Here is an 18,077-nt window from a genome sequence, read left to right on the forward strand (position 1 = left end):
AGATCAGGAGAGAAGAAGAAGGAAGACCTTGCAGCACTCCCTTCTTCCCGTTTGGAAGGCTCAAGAAATTGCAGGGGACAAGAACTCTGCCTCCTGTGAGAGGCAAGTGAGCTGAGGTATTCATGAAGATGTGGTGGACACCTTTGCACTCTGGGATTATCTGTAGTTCCATTGTAGGGTCTAGCTTCAGGCCCTAATAACAGAAGCTGTTTCTCATCAGACAGTTTTGGTGTCATGCCCAGGAGATCAATATCTGCTCAAGGCAGAGGGACAGTAAGAGAGAGAGACCAGCTAGTGGTCTTATGGAATGAAAAATTCAGCATCTGTGGTGTGAGAACACCTACTTTCCTTTCCTGAAGACTTTCAGGAGTTTAAAAATAGTCTAAGTTCTGCAGCAATTTACCCAGCTTCATAGTCATATTATACACAGGCCCTGGTGACAGGGTTTAGGGATGTACATAGAATATTTTTGGCATTCACTGCCCTTGGCAAGGGTCTACTAGGTCATAATGACATTAGGCCATTTACGGATAATTGTTAGCATGCTCCTGGCACTTCTGTACTTTTCACAGACACTGCATAGTGTTCTGAAAAACTCCTCTCCACCAGAACCATAATGATGAAACCCAAGGCACTTGGGGGCAATGAAACTTTGAGTACTTGTCAACTGAAAATCAGGCCAGTTATACTAAGGCGTCTATGTGTGGATTTATGTACCTAATGTTAGATGCACAAGCTTGGAATTTTGCCCAGCTGTGCCAGAGGTGCTGGGCCAGATCCACAATTGTGGCCAAAGAGCACTCAATTCAGCTGTGTAGTTACCTCTGCACTGCCTCCAATCCTGGGGCCCCTATGTGCCAGTCCAGCCCCTGAAAGCTGCTCTAACATGCTTCATGACACCCAAGCATCCCCCCTGCATGGCAGTTACACTATGCTTTAGAACAATTTCGTAGTGATGGAGTGGTACAAAGCTTCCCTATTTCTGTCTATTATTTGTATTTTATTACACTAGGACCTAGAGGCCCCCAATGCACAAGCTATATATATATCAGAGACTCTCCCCGTTCCAAAGAGCGTACAGTCTAGATAGACAAGACAGAGAAAGGTTGGTAGGGCAAGAGAGTCACAGAGAAATGAAGTGTGTGTCCACAACAGGTCAGTGGCAAAACCAGGAATAGAATCCTAGTCTCTTGATTTAGAGTCCAGTGCATTATCCACTAAACCATACTGCCTCCCTGGATCTGGCCTGCTGTTTTCTGTATGAGACATAAAACTGAGACTCTGACCACTTGTGGTTATTAAAAATACTCTTGGTATGAAGTTATAACTTTTCTCCACATTATACAATACAGAATTATATTACTGTATAAACGGCCTCAGCTGTACAACTGGCAAATTACACACAAAATATAATGACAGGTTTCAGAGTAGCAGCCATGTTAGTCTGTATTCGCAAAAAGAACAGGAGTACTTGTGGCACCTTAGAGACTAACAAATTTATTTGAGCATAAGCTTTCGTGAGCTACAGCTCACTTAATCTCCTCTTCTAATGGTACTGCGGCTAAAACACCTTTATTTTAGTCATCTTGGAGTCCCTAGAGGAGGGTAATTTAGCCATGAGGCCATTCAGTCTCTGGCCTCATTGCTGACACAAATAGGAGTACAAAAGATTGCCAGCTCAGGAGGTTGTTATGGGATGTGGACATGTATCCATTAGGAGCTGAACTGAGACAACCAACTCATTTTACATAGGTCCCTAAAGACTTGTTGGATGGCAATGATTTTCAGGCACAGTTCCTCTGGGCTGGTTCTGACTTGGGGTCTGTATCAATCTGTAGCTATCCATTCGAATAAGGTTGCTTAGTTTCTAGAACGACACACTATTAATTTAAACAATCAATGGGATGTCTTTTTGTACGAGCCTCCCCCAGAAATGTAACATCCTGAGATAATGTTTAATAGATAGGGGTTAAAATATTGAGAGACGACTAAATCCTGATCCACCAGCTGCAAGTGAAAAGGGACAGAGATGTATTAGCTGGGTGGCTGTTCTGGACTGTAAGCTCTGTGAAATCAGGAACTGTGCTTTACTCTATGTTTGTGCGCATGGTACAAATACAAAACAAATAGTAATAATGCTAGTAATGAATAGGAGGCATTGTGCCTAACTGGGTAGTGTGGGTCACAGTCACCACTGCTGCACCCGTGGAAAGAACAGAGTGCACTGCCTCCAACTCTTTGCCAGCCCAGCTCTTCTGGCAAAGCAAAGGAGGGCATGGCCGTGCTCGTGCTTTTTATCACTTGCTGGAGGATTCTCTGCTCCTTGAAGTCTTTAAACCACGATTTGAGGACTTCAATAGCTCAGACATAGGTGAGAGGTTTTTTGCAGGAGTGGGTGGGTGAGATTCTGTGGCCTGCGTTGTGCAGGAGGTCAGACTAGATGATCATAATGGTCCCTTCTGACCTTAGTATCTATGAATCCCTCCCCATTTTTCTGCCTTTGGGGAATCAGTGCCTGAAACAGTTCTTATGCTCAAGACTGCACTTGTGGGTAGCCCATGGACAGGTAACAAGGGGAGGGGGAAAGGTTAACTTGTTCTATACATCCAATCTAGCCTATGATGTTACGGCTCTGATTCAAACCCAGAAGGACTAGCATATCGGAAGAAAGACAGATACTTTTGTATGCTATTAACTGAAGTTAAGTTCTCTGCTGAGCATCAGTATTTACACTGGACCACCTATTGATTTGAGTAGGAGCCCCTTTAAGAATAGAAACCCTAATATTAGCTCTTTAGGGGTGCTGGGACAGAAATGTCTCTTTGATGCTGTTGCTCTAATTGGGAACTAAAGAGGAAAGCATGTGACCAGTCACTGCTTATCTTTCCATGTGGCCATATCAAGAGAGTATGAAAGTTTCTTGCATCAGTAACAATGAAATAAACTCCAGTCTTTGCCTATTGTAAAGAAGCTGTCAGCACTGTTATATTCTGGCTTCACTAGAAAGATTTTTTGAGGGCACTGGCACTAAGGGGTTAATGCAAAGGAAAGGAAGTGTGACTGAAGACAACATTAAAGAAATGAAAGTAATTAGTCAGCGCAAGTGTTCCACAACCCCTCTCCATAAATAGCACAGTTCACATTTCTTATAAGAAAGAACAGAAGTACCTCTGGGTGACATTGGCTTTGTGGTAGGAGAAATATAAATAGAAGCAAGTAGTTAAGAAAGCCCTTGAAAGGAGAACTACAATGTACATAGAAGACTTTGCAATCATTTAACCCAATTACAAAGAAGAGAAAGTCAGCTGTCATGTTAATGGTCTTAAAACAAGTTAAAAATAAAAAGAATAATTAACAGTAAAAGAGGAAATAACCAGCCTTGCGACTCTGCTGACATACTGTAGTTTAAAAGGTCTAGGCAAAGTGTACTGGACAGAAGCAGGGAAGTATTCCTTTCCTCTCCTGCCCAAAGTTCACGGGAACCCTCTCTGTCCAGTTGGGCCACCACCGCATTGTGCAGTAAAGACTTCTGAGAAAGGGTTTTTAAAAGCTCAAGGAAAGGGAGCAGGACACTTTATCACTAGTTTTCTTCGAAAATTAAAAAGAGGGAACAAGAGGGGCAGAGGATAACATGCAGTGCCTTTTGCTGCTAGGTCACAGTTTGAATCTGGCTCAGTGCAGAAGTGACAAAGTCATTACTCTGGATGTAAAATAACTCTTTCAAATTGCTTTGGAGATCCATTATTACTCCCACCCCCAAAAGCCATCCATCCCTTCTCTACTCACTCACCCAAGCCACAAGACCCCCACTTCTCATCATCTGCCTATAGGGCAAATCCAGGGACTTTTTGAGAGGAAGGGGAAGCTGTTAAAGTGGTTAGCAAGGGAAATCTGTTGGAGGTTCGCTAGCTTCCCAGCTGCGTGAAAAATAGCCCATGTTTGCCAGACTTTCGTGAACATGGTCTGAGGTTTGGAAAAATCATTGAACTTCAGTCACAAGGCAACAAAATACTTTTCCAACTGACTTCCTCTTTTGCTGAGTAGAGAGGCCATGGATTAATCTGGTACACAACAAAATGGCTCAGATCCACAAACTAGGCAGTGCAGGGATGCTTTACTTAGCACTTTACATTTTCATGTGTGTGTTTGTATAGTGTTTTTCATTTTGAAAGAACTGTAAAAGCATTGACTAATATGTTATTTAAAAGAAAGAAAGCAAGGACTTCATCTTTCAGCGCTAGCAATCTAGCACCTTTTACCAACACTAAATTCACTTTTAAAAGTTTATATAAAATAAAGTTAAAACCCTGAATGTTTAACAATATTTAAGAGAAAAAGGAAATGGAAACTAAATGAGGAACTTTGGAAAACATGCATAAAATGGAACAGTTGTCAAACACCGGCACTATAGTATCTATGCTGGATATAGCTAAGGCAGATCCTGGCAGTGGGGGCCCAGTGGTGGAAGTCCACATGGAAGAAAGTTACAGTCATGTTGACTTCAATTTTTCCTCTAAAGGGAGATCTGCACGCAGGCAAAGCAGGCCGCCAAGAAGAATAGTCCTGGAATCTAGCTGCTGTAGTAGCCGTTACTGTGGTACCCAGGCAGCATCCCATCCCAGGTTGATTAACTGCATTCCCTAAGCAGCCTTCACCATTAGGGCTCCTCTGAATCCGTCAGTAGAGATTAAAGCTACTTCCTCTACAGAAACCCCTGAAGGTGAAAAAACACTTCTTGCCTTTCCCCAGAGTGAATTCCAGCCTGGGTGCAGTAGCTGTCACTTGCACAGGGGGACAGTAGCAGGCTTTGCTTGGGGGCCAGCATGCCTAGTTGTCAGACCATGAACAAATAGCCTATCCGAGTCTTGGAACAGCTCTCACAGGCAGTCCTGGACCTGGAAGCCAATTCACAGTTCATCACCCCACTCCCCCAGAGTCCAGGATCTCTTAGGCAGCTGGGGGAAGAGGGAAGATTAGGAGGACCCAGGACATCTCCCTCCACCAGCTCCTGGCCCAGGGCCCAAGGGGAAAGAGGCGAAGGTTGGCTCAGTCCCTTCTGGTTGCCTCCCTTGGGCTGCTTCCTACCTTTCCTGTTTTCCCTCCAGCTTCGGATGTGGCCCCAACCTTCTCCTTACACAATCTCAGTAATTCAGAGCCTGAATTACTTGGGATGAGGGGTTTCCCAGATCTCTCTGAATGCTCATGTTCCAGGGAGCATGCCAGACTCCAGTCAATTTTCACTCACAGTTCCAGTCCTTCCTTTGTAGATCACTCTGCCTCAGCAGCTATAGCCTAGATGTGTTTTCACAGCCACGCTCTCCTTCACTCTCCCTCCTGCATGACTGTCAGAGCTCCCTTGTAAGTTTGGGGTAAATAAAAGCAGAGAGCACTTCATGATCTATTTTTTAAGGCCTGATTCCACCACCCTTACTCATGTTGACTAGTAGCTTGCACTGTGAGCAATCCCACTGAAATCAATAACACTGCTTGCTAAGTAAGTACAGACTTTACACATTTATCTTACTGTTGTTGAGCACCTTTCTTTTTGCCATCATTTCAGGGTATGTTGTGCTTTTAGCCAGTCCTATAAAATGGGTTGGGTGTGAACTACTCCACCCCAGGAACATCCCTGAGAGGCATTGTGCCTCAGAGACACCCCTGTGAAGCACAAGTCCAGCCAACTTCCTCCTTGCTCAGGGAAGTGATAATTTGCTGCTGGCATAGGCCAATCCACTGAGGCAGAGCCAAGGTTCCAGTCATTCCTCGTGTCCTTCCATCCCCTGACCTGCTCTGGCGTGTTGTGGCGAGTAAGTGGGCATATAACACTTGTTTATTTCTGCATCCCTGAACCCAATATTTGGGTATTGTATGAGAAGATCTTACTTCTTTGTGTGATGTGTAGTCCAAATCACAATATAGCTTTTTTGTGGGGATTTTCATAGGCCCTCAAAACTCCCTATACACTACAAGAATCACTTCCTACACCACTGAAATCCAGCCACCTCGGCAGAGAACATGGCAGATCTAATACAGTAAAAAGCCACACTACACAAAAATCTAGGCCAAGAAGTGAAGAATACCATAACCATTGAGAATGCAGAGGGGATCTGAATAGACAAAATGTAAAAATAATCCTATGTCTTGGCTAAATTCCAGTTCGGATGAACAGCCCTAGTATTGAGTAAAGTGCAATGGAATCTCTAATGACTAATAAAAATTCTTCTGTTGTTTACTTCTTTTTTTTTGTCTGAACATATGATATTCAGTAAAATTGTGGATAGCAACCCCAGTGCTGGGAATTTTCACCTAAAATAGCACAAACAAATCCTGAATTAAATGTAGGTAATTAAAATTACAGGGGTAATGACATTCTATCAAATTGTCCTCCTGCATAATGTATCTGAGCTATTTCTATGGAGTTAGTTCTGGTAAATAGGATCTAATACTTCAAATGTTCATCTATAGTTAATGAGCAATTTCCAGATCCCTATAATGCAGACATTGCTATGTTGTAAAGGCACTTTCAGGGAGAAGCAAATTATGTTCATTGACATCCTTTGCTTTTGGCTACTTTCTAACACAACTGCAATGCACTATAGTACAGAGTCTCAGGAACACAGCCCATTTATAGCAGTTACCGTACTAATCAAGAGATGCACACTGCATCCAAATGGATTTTTTTTCCAGAGAAAAGCCTGAGGGGGAAACTGCCTTAGTTTACTCTAAACGGACATGCACTTAAATGTATTAAAGCCTTCTAAGAAAAATAAAAACAGCTTTTGCATTGGACATGTGACTCATTTTTCCAGTGATATGAAATGTTAGTCACATTAGTTGGGCTTCAGGATTTGAAAAGCCATCTTTGCTTTCAGAGGATTATGGGTTCAAATCCAATTGCAGGTTTCTAAGCCATTTCCTGTTAAAAGGATTGTGGTCATGTAATCGTATTAGTCACTGACTGGCCTCTGTCTGGGCAAGGCAGAATAGCATGAGTGATGCAGAAACCTGGCACATGTAAACTCAGGCCAAAGTGCATTTTTAAAGGGATTATCTCTAGAGGAGCCTTGGCTGCAGGATCACAGAAGAATCCACAGTTATGTTTTCCCATTTCTATATGTAATACTTTTCACAGCTATTCAGAAGATAATTACTGAAAAGCATTTCACATAGATATTCTCCTCGCTTGAGTACTGCTGTGTGCATGTTTCTGTCTTTGTTCACAGATTATCATTGAGGAAGTTATATCTATGGACCCTTCCTTTCCAATTTTTAACCCTCATTCCTCCAGTCAAAACTTGTAAATCCAAGTGATTATATATGTTTAATACTGCAAATATTTATGCTAAATATGTTCCATGTGTTCACAAAACAGGGGAAGAATCAGTCTTCATACACTGCATCTATTAGTATCTCTCAAAATAAGCATGTAAGAACATGAAATGGACATACTAGGTCAGACCAAAGGTCCATCTAGCCCAGTATCCTGTCTTCCAACAGTGTCCTAGGACAGGTGCCCCAGAGGGAATGAACAGAACAGGTAATCATCAAGTGATCCCTCCCCTGTCGCTCCTTCCCAGCTTCTGGCAAACAGAGGCTAGGGACACCACCCCTGCCCATCCTGGCTCATAGCCATTGATGGACCTATCCTCCATGAATTTATCTTGTTTTTCTGAACCCTGTTATAGCCTTGGCCTTCACAACATCCTCTGACAGAGTTCCACAGGTTGACTGTGCGTTGTGTGAAGAAATAATTCCTTTTATTTGTTTTAAACCTGCTGCCTATTAATTTCATTGGGTGCCCCTAGTTCTTGTATTATGATAAGGAATAAATAATACTTCCTTATTTACTTTCTCCACACCACTCATGATTTTATAGACCCCTTTTTATATCCCCCTTTACTGCATATGTACTGTAGTTACATGACTAACTCCCACCAAAAGCTTAGGGCCAGGTCCTAGGTTCAGTTTATCAGCACTCAGCACAGGATCCTAGTTGGAGAGACAAGGTTACCGATGTATCACTTATGTGTTCCCCTGATTCATGGGGCTCCCTGGGTTCAGTGTGGACCCCAGCATGAGTTAGAATAGCCTCAGGGCTGCTCTGCTTTGTTTGTCTGGCTGCAGTGGATACTAAGGGGATGTTCCACAGTTGAAAATCATCTGAACACAACAGTACTTCTGCCACGCTCATTCCCCAGACCACACCTGTAGATCTGGGACTATAAGGAGAATGGTGCAGAGACGACTACATTAGCTCTGTGACATCAGGGTATTTCTGATATTCAGGAAGCCAGTAAAGGCCTCTTCATGTTGTCCCCTTTGCATCTCCAGAGTGGTTGAAAAGGAGCTGTAGCCAGGACCAGGATCTGGATGGTCATATTTTAGAGCCCTACTCTCACCCCCAACCCCACTCCACAGTCTGGAGGGCAGCAAAAATATACTGGATACATACAAAAGAGGCCATGGGGACTTATGGAGGAGAAAACAAGCACACAGTATGCTACCAGTTCCTTAGTACCAACCCTTCATTTCAAGAGGAACATGTGAAAAAGGACATTTCTACTTGTTCTCCTCCTAGTTTATCTATTAAAAAAGCCTTCATTATGTTAATGCTGTGATCAGTGCCCTCCCAAAAATGACCAGAAGAATGCATTTGGAATTACCCAGCTGAACATTATTCTGTGTTGCCAACATATTTTGTGTGAACTTCATGCATGAACATGCCAATTTCTCAATATAAATAGTCTCAGTTTTCCCGTCCTTCTTCTGTAAGTGGGCAGCTGCTTGAGAGAGGGATCGTCTGCTGCTCACACTTATGAATTCCTTGTGCAGTCAAAAGGAAAAGAATGCAGTGACAGGCCACTCAAGCTCTGTTTAACACATGCACCTACTTAATCTGACTTTACCCTAACTTGAGCAAAAATAGCAGCAAACTCTGGTGAACGTGTATATATATAAAACACCCCATGATCATTGTATGTATATAACATTCAAATTCTTAATTCAATGTTTGCAAAAGATAAAACAGTTTTTTCTTTACAACATTACAATATTCTGCAATATTTCAGAATTGATATCAGCACCATAAAATCCCAGGATGTCACCAGTTGATGGGATATAGAATAGCAATTTGATTAAACCCAGGAGTGTGATTCTTTTTCTGGGTTACATAAGAATGTCCCTACTGGGTTAGAATGATGGTCCATCTAGCCCAGTATCCTGACTTCCAACAGTGGCCAGTGCCAGACTCATCAGAGGAAATGAACAGAACAGGGCAATTACCAAGTGATCCATCCCTGTCATCCAGTCCCAGAAGTTTAGGGGCTCCTAAAGCATGGGGTTGCATCCCTGACCATCTTGGCTAATAGCCATTGATAGATCTACCCTCTCTAAATGTATCTAATTCTTTTTTGAAACCAGTTATAATTTTGGCCTTTACCCCTGGCAATGAGTTCCATAGGCTGACTGTGCACTGTGTGAAGAAGTGCTTCCTCATGTTTGTTTTAAACCTGTTGCTTATTAATTTAATTGGGTGACCTCTAGTTCCTGTGTTATGTGAAGGGGTGAAAAAACTCCCCTCTTCGTTTTCTCCACATCATTCAGAACTTTATAGACCTCTATCATATCCCCTCGAGCCATCTCTTTCATAAGCTGAACAGTCCCAGTCTTTTAAATTTCTCATAACATAGAAGCTGTTCCAGCCCTCTAATAATTTTTGTTGCCTTTCCCTGTACTTTTTCCAATTCTAATATATCTTTTTTGATTGGGGCTACCAGAACTGCACACTGTATTCAAGTTGTGGGCGTACCATGGGTTTATGTAGGGGCATTATGATATTTTCTGTCTTATTATCTATCCCTTTCATAATAGTTCCTAACATTCTGTGAGCTTTTTTAACTGCCGCTGCACATTGAATAGATGTTTTCAGAGAACTAATGGGTACTATGATAGACAGAACAGGATGAAGTTTGTCCCCTGTCATATTTCAAAAATCTATTTAAACATCTTCTGTGTTTCAGAAGTACCATGTTCAGTAAAATATGTTTCTAAGTAATTCTAAGCCAGGTATAACTAGACTTAGCTTTGTGAGTGAGGGGCTGTCTAGAATCGTATGGGTTAAAACTTTTACAACCCAACTGGATTAAGTTGATAATAAACATCCATACCAGTTTATCATTGTAATGGATATTTTTGTGTGTGTTTGTGTGTCATAAGGGTTTGCAATAAAACAATCAGTGATAAAACTCCAGATGGCTGTTTTGACAACACGCTATTTTAAAAATAAATTCTCTTTCATGGTTATCTACAGCCACCTACTCACTGATAGTGAGAAAGAGAGCCAAAAAGAAAACATGAAAGAAAGAGACGTATATTCTCATGGGTCCCATGAATAAGGACAGGGCAATACAAAGAACATAGTTTTTCTAAATACATTACCTTTCATATAAAGGCAAAAACAAATTGCCTTTTTGTTCAGAATAATCTCTGTTTTATCTCAGCACCCCCCACAGATGCAGACAGTTGGACAGAAAGATCAAAGATAGTTTCTATTTCAGTTGTGAATGTCAATGTGAAGACCTATATTTAAGAGCCAGAGAATTCCAGTGGTTCCTAAAGACATGCGTATTCAGCTGAAATATTGTTACAGATCAAGGCCCTGATCCTTCTATGAACTTGATGTGAGCATGCCCCAGAATCTCACTGACTTCAAGGTCCACCTGCACAGAACTCTTAGCAGGACTGGAGCCCAAGTACTTCCAGTGAATTCCACATAAGCCAGAGTTAATAAAAACAGCTGACAATGAGCCTTCATTCACATTTCAATACCATGGGGAATTTATTGGCCTAGTCTAATACAGACAGATTCTGCCACACTTAATCACATTAAATAATATCTTATTTCAAAAGTAGTCTTATTTTCTTCGATGGCATGACGTGACGTTAGATTCTTCTCCATATAAATGTAGCAGAATAGGTCTGATAATAGTTACGATCATAACTGTGATTTGTTGGCATAAGACTGTTATGGAGTAACAACAGCTGAATACAAGGTAAATCCATTGGGAACGTGTACATTCAAGAGCCAGATCCTCAGCTGGTGCCAATAGCTGTAGTCAATTGACTTCAGCGGAGATACGCCATTGTACACCAGCTAAGCCATGGGCCCTATACGTGTACATCTTACTACACATTCATGTGGCTGCTAATCTTGAAATGGCCAGAGTTCTAAGGGTCAAAATAAGCAGTCCTATTTCACCTTTTTTTGCTCTTTATGGTTTTGCTGGAAGTTATAGTGAAGCCTCTGGTTGATGACTTTAGCTCATTATTTATTAACTGATTTTTATTTTTACAAATGTGTTCATTAATCAGAGTTGTTTGACAAAGACTTCATGCAATCATATGACCACCTCTGTATTGTTCTGACTATTGTGTGTTCTTATGGCCTTCAGGGACTATGGTGATACTCTCTGGTTAGGTGGGAATAGTCTTGGCTGCAGAGGCCAAAAGACTACAAAACAATTACAGATGGTGTTGGTTGGAGACTGAATCTAAATACCTTGCAAGCTTGGGCCATCCTAAATATGGGCCTGATTCAGAGCCCACTAATGTAACAGGAGTCTTTCAGTTCACTTTAGTGGACTTTGCATCATCCCCTATGTCAACTTGATTATTTTGTTGTTAATTTATTCCCATGTTGTTGTTCTGATCCAATTAAGGTCATAGTATTTATTAAATTAAAAGGTATGATTGGCTGATTGTATTTTTAAGACATAACAAGGAAACCCCTGGCAACTGGAATGAGAACCTTTGCAGCAGCAAATTATCTGTGGAATAGCGGAGAAGGCAGAGGTCTCTGATTAGATGAGAGAAGGATAAAAAGTAAAAAGAGAAATAAAACTTGCCTCGGGCCATGGAGAAACGAACTATTTCCATTTTGATTTAAAAGGTGAAGAAAAAGATTATGTCTCACGAATGAAGCAATATTTTTGTGCAGAGACACTGAAGGCAGTCACAAAGAAAGATACATTTTCTGAAAACTGGTTTAAGAGATACATGTGATTCCCTGAAGCACTGGGTCATATGAATTATGAGGAGTTGGTTGAAGTATTTTAAACAAAATTCTTAGCTCAGAGATACGAGGATCACTATGGAAATGAAAGAGAATAAGATTTCCTGTCTAGTCATGAAATGCTGTCCAAGAAATGCCTGAAAAGTTTAGAGAGCACCCTTGCCGATGTGTCACATGAAAGAAGGACGGTCCAATACACAAGCAAGGAAGGTGACAGTAATCAGTACATGCAAGGTGACCTCAACAAGGTGAAGTGCTCCATATTTCTTTTGTTTGTGACTATCATATTAAACAGAGAAATATGTCTTTAATAAATTGAATTGAAGTGAACAGAGGAGATAAAGCTGGTGCTTATTGTGCATCATAGCAGAAAAAGGAACTCTGTGGAAGGAAGTAATTTTTGCCTGACAATATGAAGCATAACTCCCTATATTTGAATCTTAAAGAGACTATTACACTAACTTAATGAGATGGCTTGAGATTTATACCGCATACCACAATAAGATGGTTTCAAATGCTGCATATTGGGTTAATGTTAAAAACAAAAACATGTTATTAAAAGAATATTATTAAGGATGCCTAATGAAGTCCAAAGTTAGCAAGTGCCAAAATTAAGGTTGCCTGTGTAACTTTAATTTGTCCCCTTGTGTGTATGCATTGTGACACAGTCTTTAATTACACAATCATATATTATTTTTTACACAGACAAATTATAGTTCTTCTAGATTTAATTTTATGATACATAAAAACTTTAATTTTAAACAGTGAATTGTTTTATTTACATAAACTTGTAAATATTGTAATGTAACAAAGTCTACAAGTAAAGCATGCCTGATGAAATAGAAGACAAGAGTATACAAATACATGCAGGGATTAAGAGCCAGATTTTCAACAGTGCTTAGCGCCCATAACTGGAACTAGACTTTCAGAAGAGCTCAGCTGCCACATAGATACCTTAATGAACAGATTTCAAAATGGGGCTGCTGGGTGCTGAGTGTCTTTAGAATTCAGGGACTTCAAATCAGTGGCTAATTATTAGTTGAGGGTCTGATTTTTTAAGGCATTGAGGTACCGAAAGACGCAGATGGACACTTAGTGGGACTTACAAACATGCCTAGGCACCTAAATACCTTTAAAATTCGGACTCCATTCTTTTGTAAACCTGACCACTTAAGCCCTGATCCAAAGCCTACTAATGTCATTGGGATGGGAGTCTTTCCATTGACTTAATATGTTTTGGATCAAGTGCTTATTTAGATTTCTAAATGAGAGCCATTGGGTGCTGATCACTTTTAAAAATCTGACCCTAATTCTAACAAATGTAAAATTGAAATGCCAAAGCACACATAATTGGCATGCATATTAATTTAAATTTTCTTAAATAAATAGCTTTATTCTCCCTCTTGACTGCAAGGAAAATGTAGGGAAACAAACAAACATAATAAAAATGTTGTTAGCTATTAAATAGTTTTTCTATTTCCTTGGGTGTTACTCATATTCATAATGTTAGTGAACTAGAAATATTATTCATACCACTTGGGAAAAAGAATATAATATGACAGTTTATCAGTTGTATTGACCTAGATGTGCATACACTTGAAAATAACTAAATTATATATTTAAGATTTTAGCTACTGAATAAAAAATAAATATAATTATACGTTAGTTTTGGCAGATGAAAAACATTTAAATGTGCCAGCAGTGTAGAATAAAGTAAAGTCTTTCAAAACAAAAAAGAAAAGAGGAAGATCTTTAAAATCAGTCCTCTTCAGGGTGTCTGGTTGACTGAAAGGTGCAGCTAGGGGATTTACACCTGTTCACGAGTTTGAATCTCCGTTACATTAGTAGTACCCACAGTTAGTATCATTTTACAGAAGTAAGTTAGCTTTTGTAAATAAGTTGGGTGTGAATACAATTTTTAGGGACAGATGCTCAAGTCACAAAATACACCATAGTTTGATATTACTGCTCTGGTGGCAGTGCGTAGGGTAGGTGTAGCTGCACACACTTCCGTGAAAAGCAAGCTGTGTCCACACTGCACTGTGTAGCTACACGCATCAATGAAAGACTCTGGCAAGGGGAGGCAGTGGGCAAAGACTCCGGCAAAACCTTTTCCTGCTGCCAGATCTTTCTCTGTGGTGGTGAAAGGCTTGAACAACTATCTGAAGTAGGTAAAGTCTCCAGCTGCCAGAGACTTTCTCCACTGCCTCCCAGTGCTAGAGCCTTTCCCAATGCCAGAGTCTTTCCCTTTCCCAGGGGAGGTTAGGTATAAATAGCAGTGTAGATGGGGAGGCACTGTTTAGGCGTGCAGAGGCGTGTTTGTTTCCTTACATTTTCCTTGCAGTCCTTGCATGTAGAGACCTATGAAGGGTTCATTCCCACAGGGTTCAGGCGTGTCTTTACGCACCTATGCAGTGCCTCACCTTCTACACTGCTTGGTCACCTGGAGTGCATATACTCTACATGCCACCATGAACCAAAATCCAGAACCAAACAATCTGCAATTTCAGAGACTTTGAAATCTGTGCTTGCATCCAATTATTGTGACTTGAGCTCTTCTCTAATACTGCTGATTTTTTCATAAGACTTCTCTGGGAACCGCTCAAGAACAGAAGGGATGGCACGAAGGAATGTCCAGTCACGTGTAATGGAAGTGAAACTAACTGTCTGAATACTTGTCCTCATTCCTGCAGTGCTGTTCTGACTGCAGCTAGGCAGGGCTAACAAGAAGTTCAGCTTGGTGAGTTGGAATTGCACGATTCTGGAGAGCATTTGTTAATTTGATCCAGCACAAAAATTGCTCTGCCAGCAAATTCAGATTTTCACAATAAATATAAAAAATTGCACCATAGTAAAAGCAACATTCCCCCACCCCCACCGCAAATTTGCTCCAAATGAAACAACTTTTTCACATATTTCACCTTAGAAACATGCAAAAAAAAAATTGTAACGAAAATGCAAAATGTTTGCCACTGTTGTAAAATTATAAAGAATTATTTGTAACAGTTTTGCGGGTGGTGAATATTATTTCTTCCACATTCCAGTGAGTCTGTTGCTTTAGGCGCACAAAAAAAGATTTGACCCTGATCAGAGCAGCATGTATTTTTTATGCTTTTTACTGCCTAATAGATGCTCGTTTAATTAAACCTGTACACAGTGAATATCCGGCTGGTAATCAAAAGTGGATGTCATACAGCATGTATGTCAGAGCTCATTTCCATTCTGAATTCTCATTTTTTATGGTTTCAGATGTATTTTAATATGCAGCTCATCAACGCAACAGACCACAGCAGCTCCCTCTGAGTTGTTGCAGTCTTTCATGGCAATGAATACTAGTAGGGACTCTTAATCTGTGGATTATATGAGAGACAGATTATTTTTAAAAGCCTCATATCAACTGTATTTTATAAATTTTGAAAATAAACTCTCTGCTGCAGGTGCAGTAAGTATAAACATATCGAAAATTTGAATGCAAAGTAGTTACTTTACAGGCATAACGACTGTAGCTTCTTTGAAAACCTGAACAGCTCAGGTGCTTTGTATTTGTATTAGTTGTCTGACAGGTTTTGTATTTTATTCAGAAATCTTTCTGGTCCTTATGGAAAGCCCCTATAGTTTAAACCATGCTGTAAAATTCTATATCAGGGATAGAATTATGTCAAGTTTCACATATACAGAATAAAACTGGATTTTGCTTCTCTAGAACCTTATTGGCTTAATGCCTATTAAATTCTATATGATGTTTCTATAAAGGAGTCTATAAGAGTGTAAGGAAAAGCTGATAGCTAAAATCTGCCAGAAGAATGTAGACAAAATATTGTAAAATTATTCACTTTCTGACAGTATACGTGTCTATATTTCTGTTTTATAAGCTATTCACATAGGGCTCGAGGTGGCACAGTCCTGAGTAAGGCACCGCACGCATGTGAATTGTCCTAAGAAAAATGTTGAGAGGTTTTGTGTCTCAGAGAGGCACATTGCATCATAGGGCTTCCTGGGTGTGGTGAGAGGAATCATTTGCAACACCACTTCTACAGGGTGTGCCATTCTGGCTGCTTGCCTGTGGGATGGAGCCATAGGTCGGTTTGCTCCCTGCCTACTCCCCACTCCCTTGCTCCTGAGGGAGCTCCTCAGGTACAGCCCCGTTTACCCTGAGTGCTGTCATCCAGGAAACCCTACGAGATGTCACTCAAAGGGGAAGGCATTCTTACTCCCTAATATACCCCTGGGGTGAGAGCAAAATCTGGCCCATAGAACTTAAACCTGCTCCCCTTGAACACCTTAATTTTAATAGTTGTCGCCTCAGGCCTTACTGACCATAATCTTGATCATCGGTTATATAACAGAAATGCCAAGACACTTACATTTCGTATTCCCATAGATCTCCAGTCATTTTTCCTCTCTTGGTGGCATCACTGACATCACATGCCTTTGTGAGTACACAGGTAGCATTGTTGCAGTACTATTGCAATCTTGGTCCCCAACAATTCATTTCTCCTGCATTGCTTCAGTGGCCTGGGGTTGATGTAACTGCCTTGTTTCATGAGTCTTGATTTTCTTGATACATTGGCTCTACAGTAACTTTTGACTAGCTGCATGGTGTTTGAGGCTATTTTGTATTCACTTTATCAGCCTCTATACAATTGCACAGAATATATCATTTCAATCTGAACATGTTTATACTTTCCCCTTCCCAAAGTTTCCCTTGTTTTATTAATGACTGGAAAATTACCAGGAGCTGCATACATCCTTCAACACTGATTCTAATAATTAATAATAATAATAATAATAAATACAATTTACAGTGTAAAATGTTCAAAAATTTAACAGAGTAAGCTCTTTTCAGGCTCTACCGTGTTTCCATGTAAATCCTGGAGTTTAAACATTGACTTCACTGAGAGCAGGATGGGGACCTTCATGTTTCACAATAGCATTCAGCTGTCCTACCACCAAATATCAAACTATCTTGTAGCTGTTCAACAGTCTTGGTGCTGGGGTTCAGAGGACAATGTGCAAGTTCACTGAATTTATCACAGAAGATGTTTTTCAAATCATTAATGTGGCGGTGATGGGGAATATCTGCCCCACACTGGACAGGAGGAGGTTAACCCTACACTGTGGGCTGAGGAAGCCACACCCCCACACTCCTGCTGGACATGCTCCAGCTGGAACCTCAGTATAAAAGGAAACAGTCTGCCCTGACCAAGGAGGAGAAAGGATGTGTATTATAGGCTCCTGTCCAGGAGCTGGCGGAGCCCCAGACCACAGAGATTGGACACACCATGACCCAGGTGAATACCTGGCTGTCCGCAGAAGCTCTCCAGGGGAAGAAGTTATAGGGAACTATGTCTGCCAACTATCTCGGGAAACCAGAGGACTGGGACTTCAGAGCAGAAAGACAAGGTAGGAAGAAGTCCAGGGGAAACAGGCATTGATCTGGTTGTGGAACTGTGAGCAGAATCAGCGTGTTTTGGATGGATCTCCACTGACCCAGTAGCAGATACACTTGCCACTGATAGGGACCTGGACTGGGACCCTGCGGAGTAGAGAGGGCCTGGGTCCCTCTACCCTGGCTGCCAACCCACCTCTGGGTGGCAACCCACCCCCCTTTGGCCACACTGTCCTGTACAGAGGGGAAGTCACATCGGCTTTGGCCCCTGGACTGTACTGCCCTGTGCAGAAGGGCAGCACTATTAGCTTGGCTGTAGGGCCATAATGTGCCTCCCCCTGAAAGAGGTGACAGGATATACCTGCCCTGTGACAATGGCCTAGCTGTGATTCTGGAACTGGACTCATGGAAGCACCCCAAAACCTCTTTGTGAGCCAAAAGAGATGGCTCAAGTGTCACAAATGGATTGCCTTAATTTAGGTTATCAGGACATTAATGCAGGTGTCTTGTGCATTGTTAAAATATTTTCTTAGCCAACTGGGCATTTTACAGACAGTGGTCTGACTGACAAGAAATGTATTCATGCTATTGTTTAGTATGTAAATGTATTTAGCAACA

The sequence above is a fragment of the Natator depressus genome, chromosome 1 (genome assembly GCF_965152275.1).
Source record: "Natator depressus isolate rNatDep1 chromosome 1, rNatDep2.hap1, whole genome shotgun sequence".
Classification (NCBI taxonomy): domain Eukaryota; kingdom Metazoa; phylum Chordata; order Testudines; family Cheloniidae; genus Natator; species Natator depressus.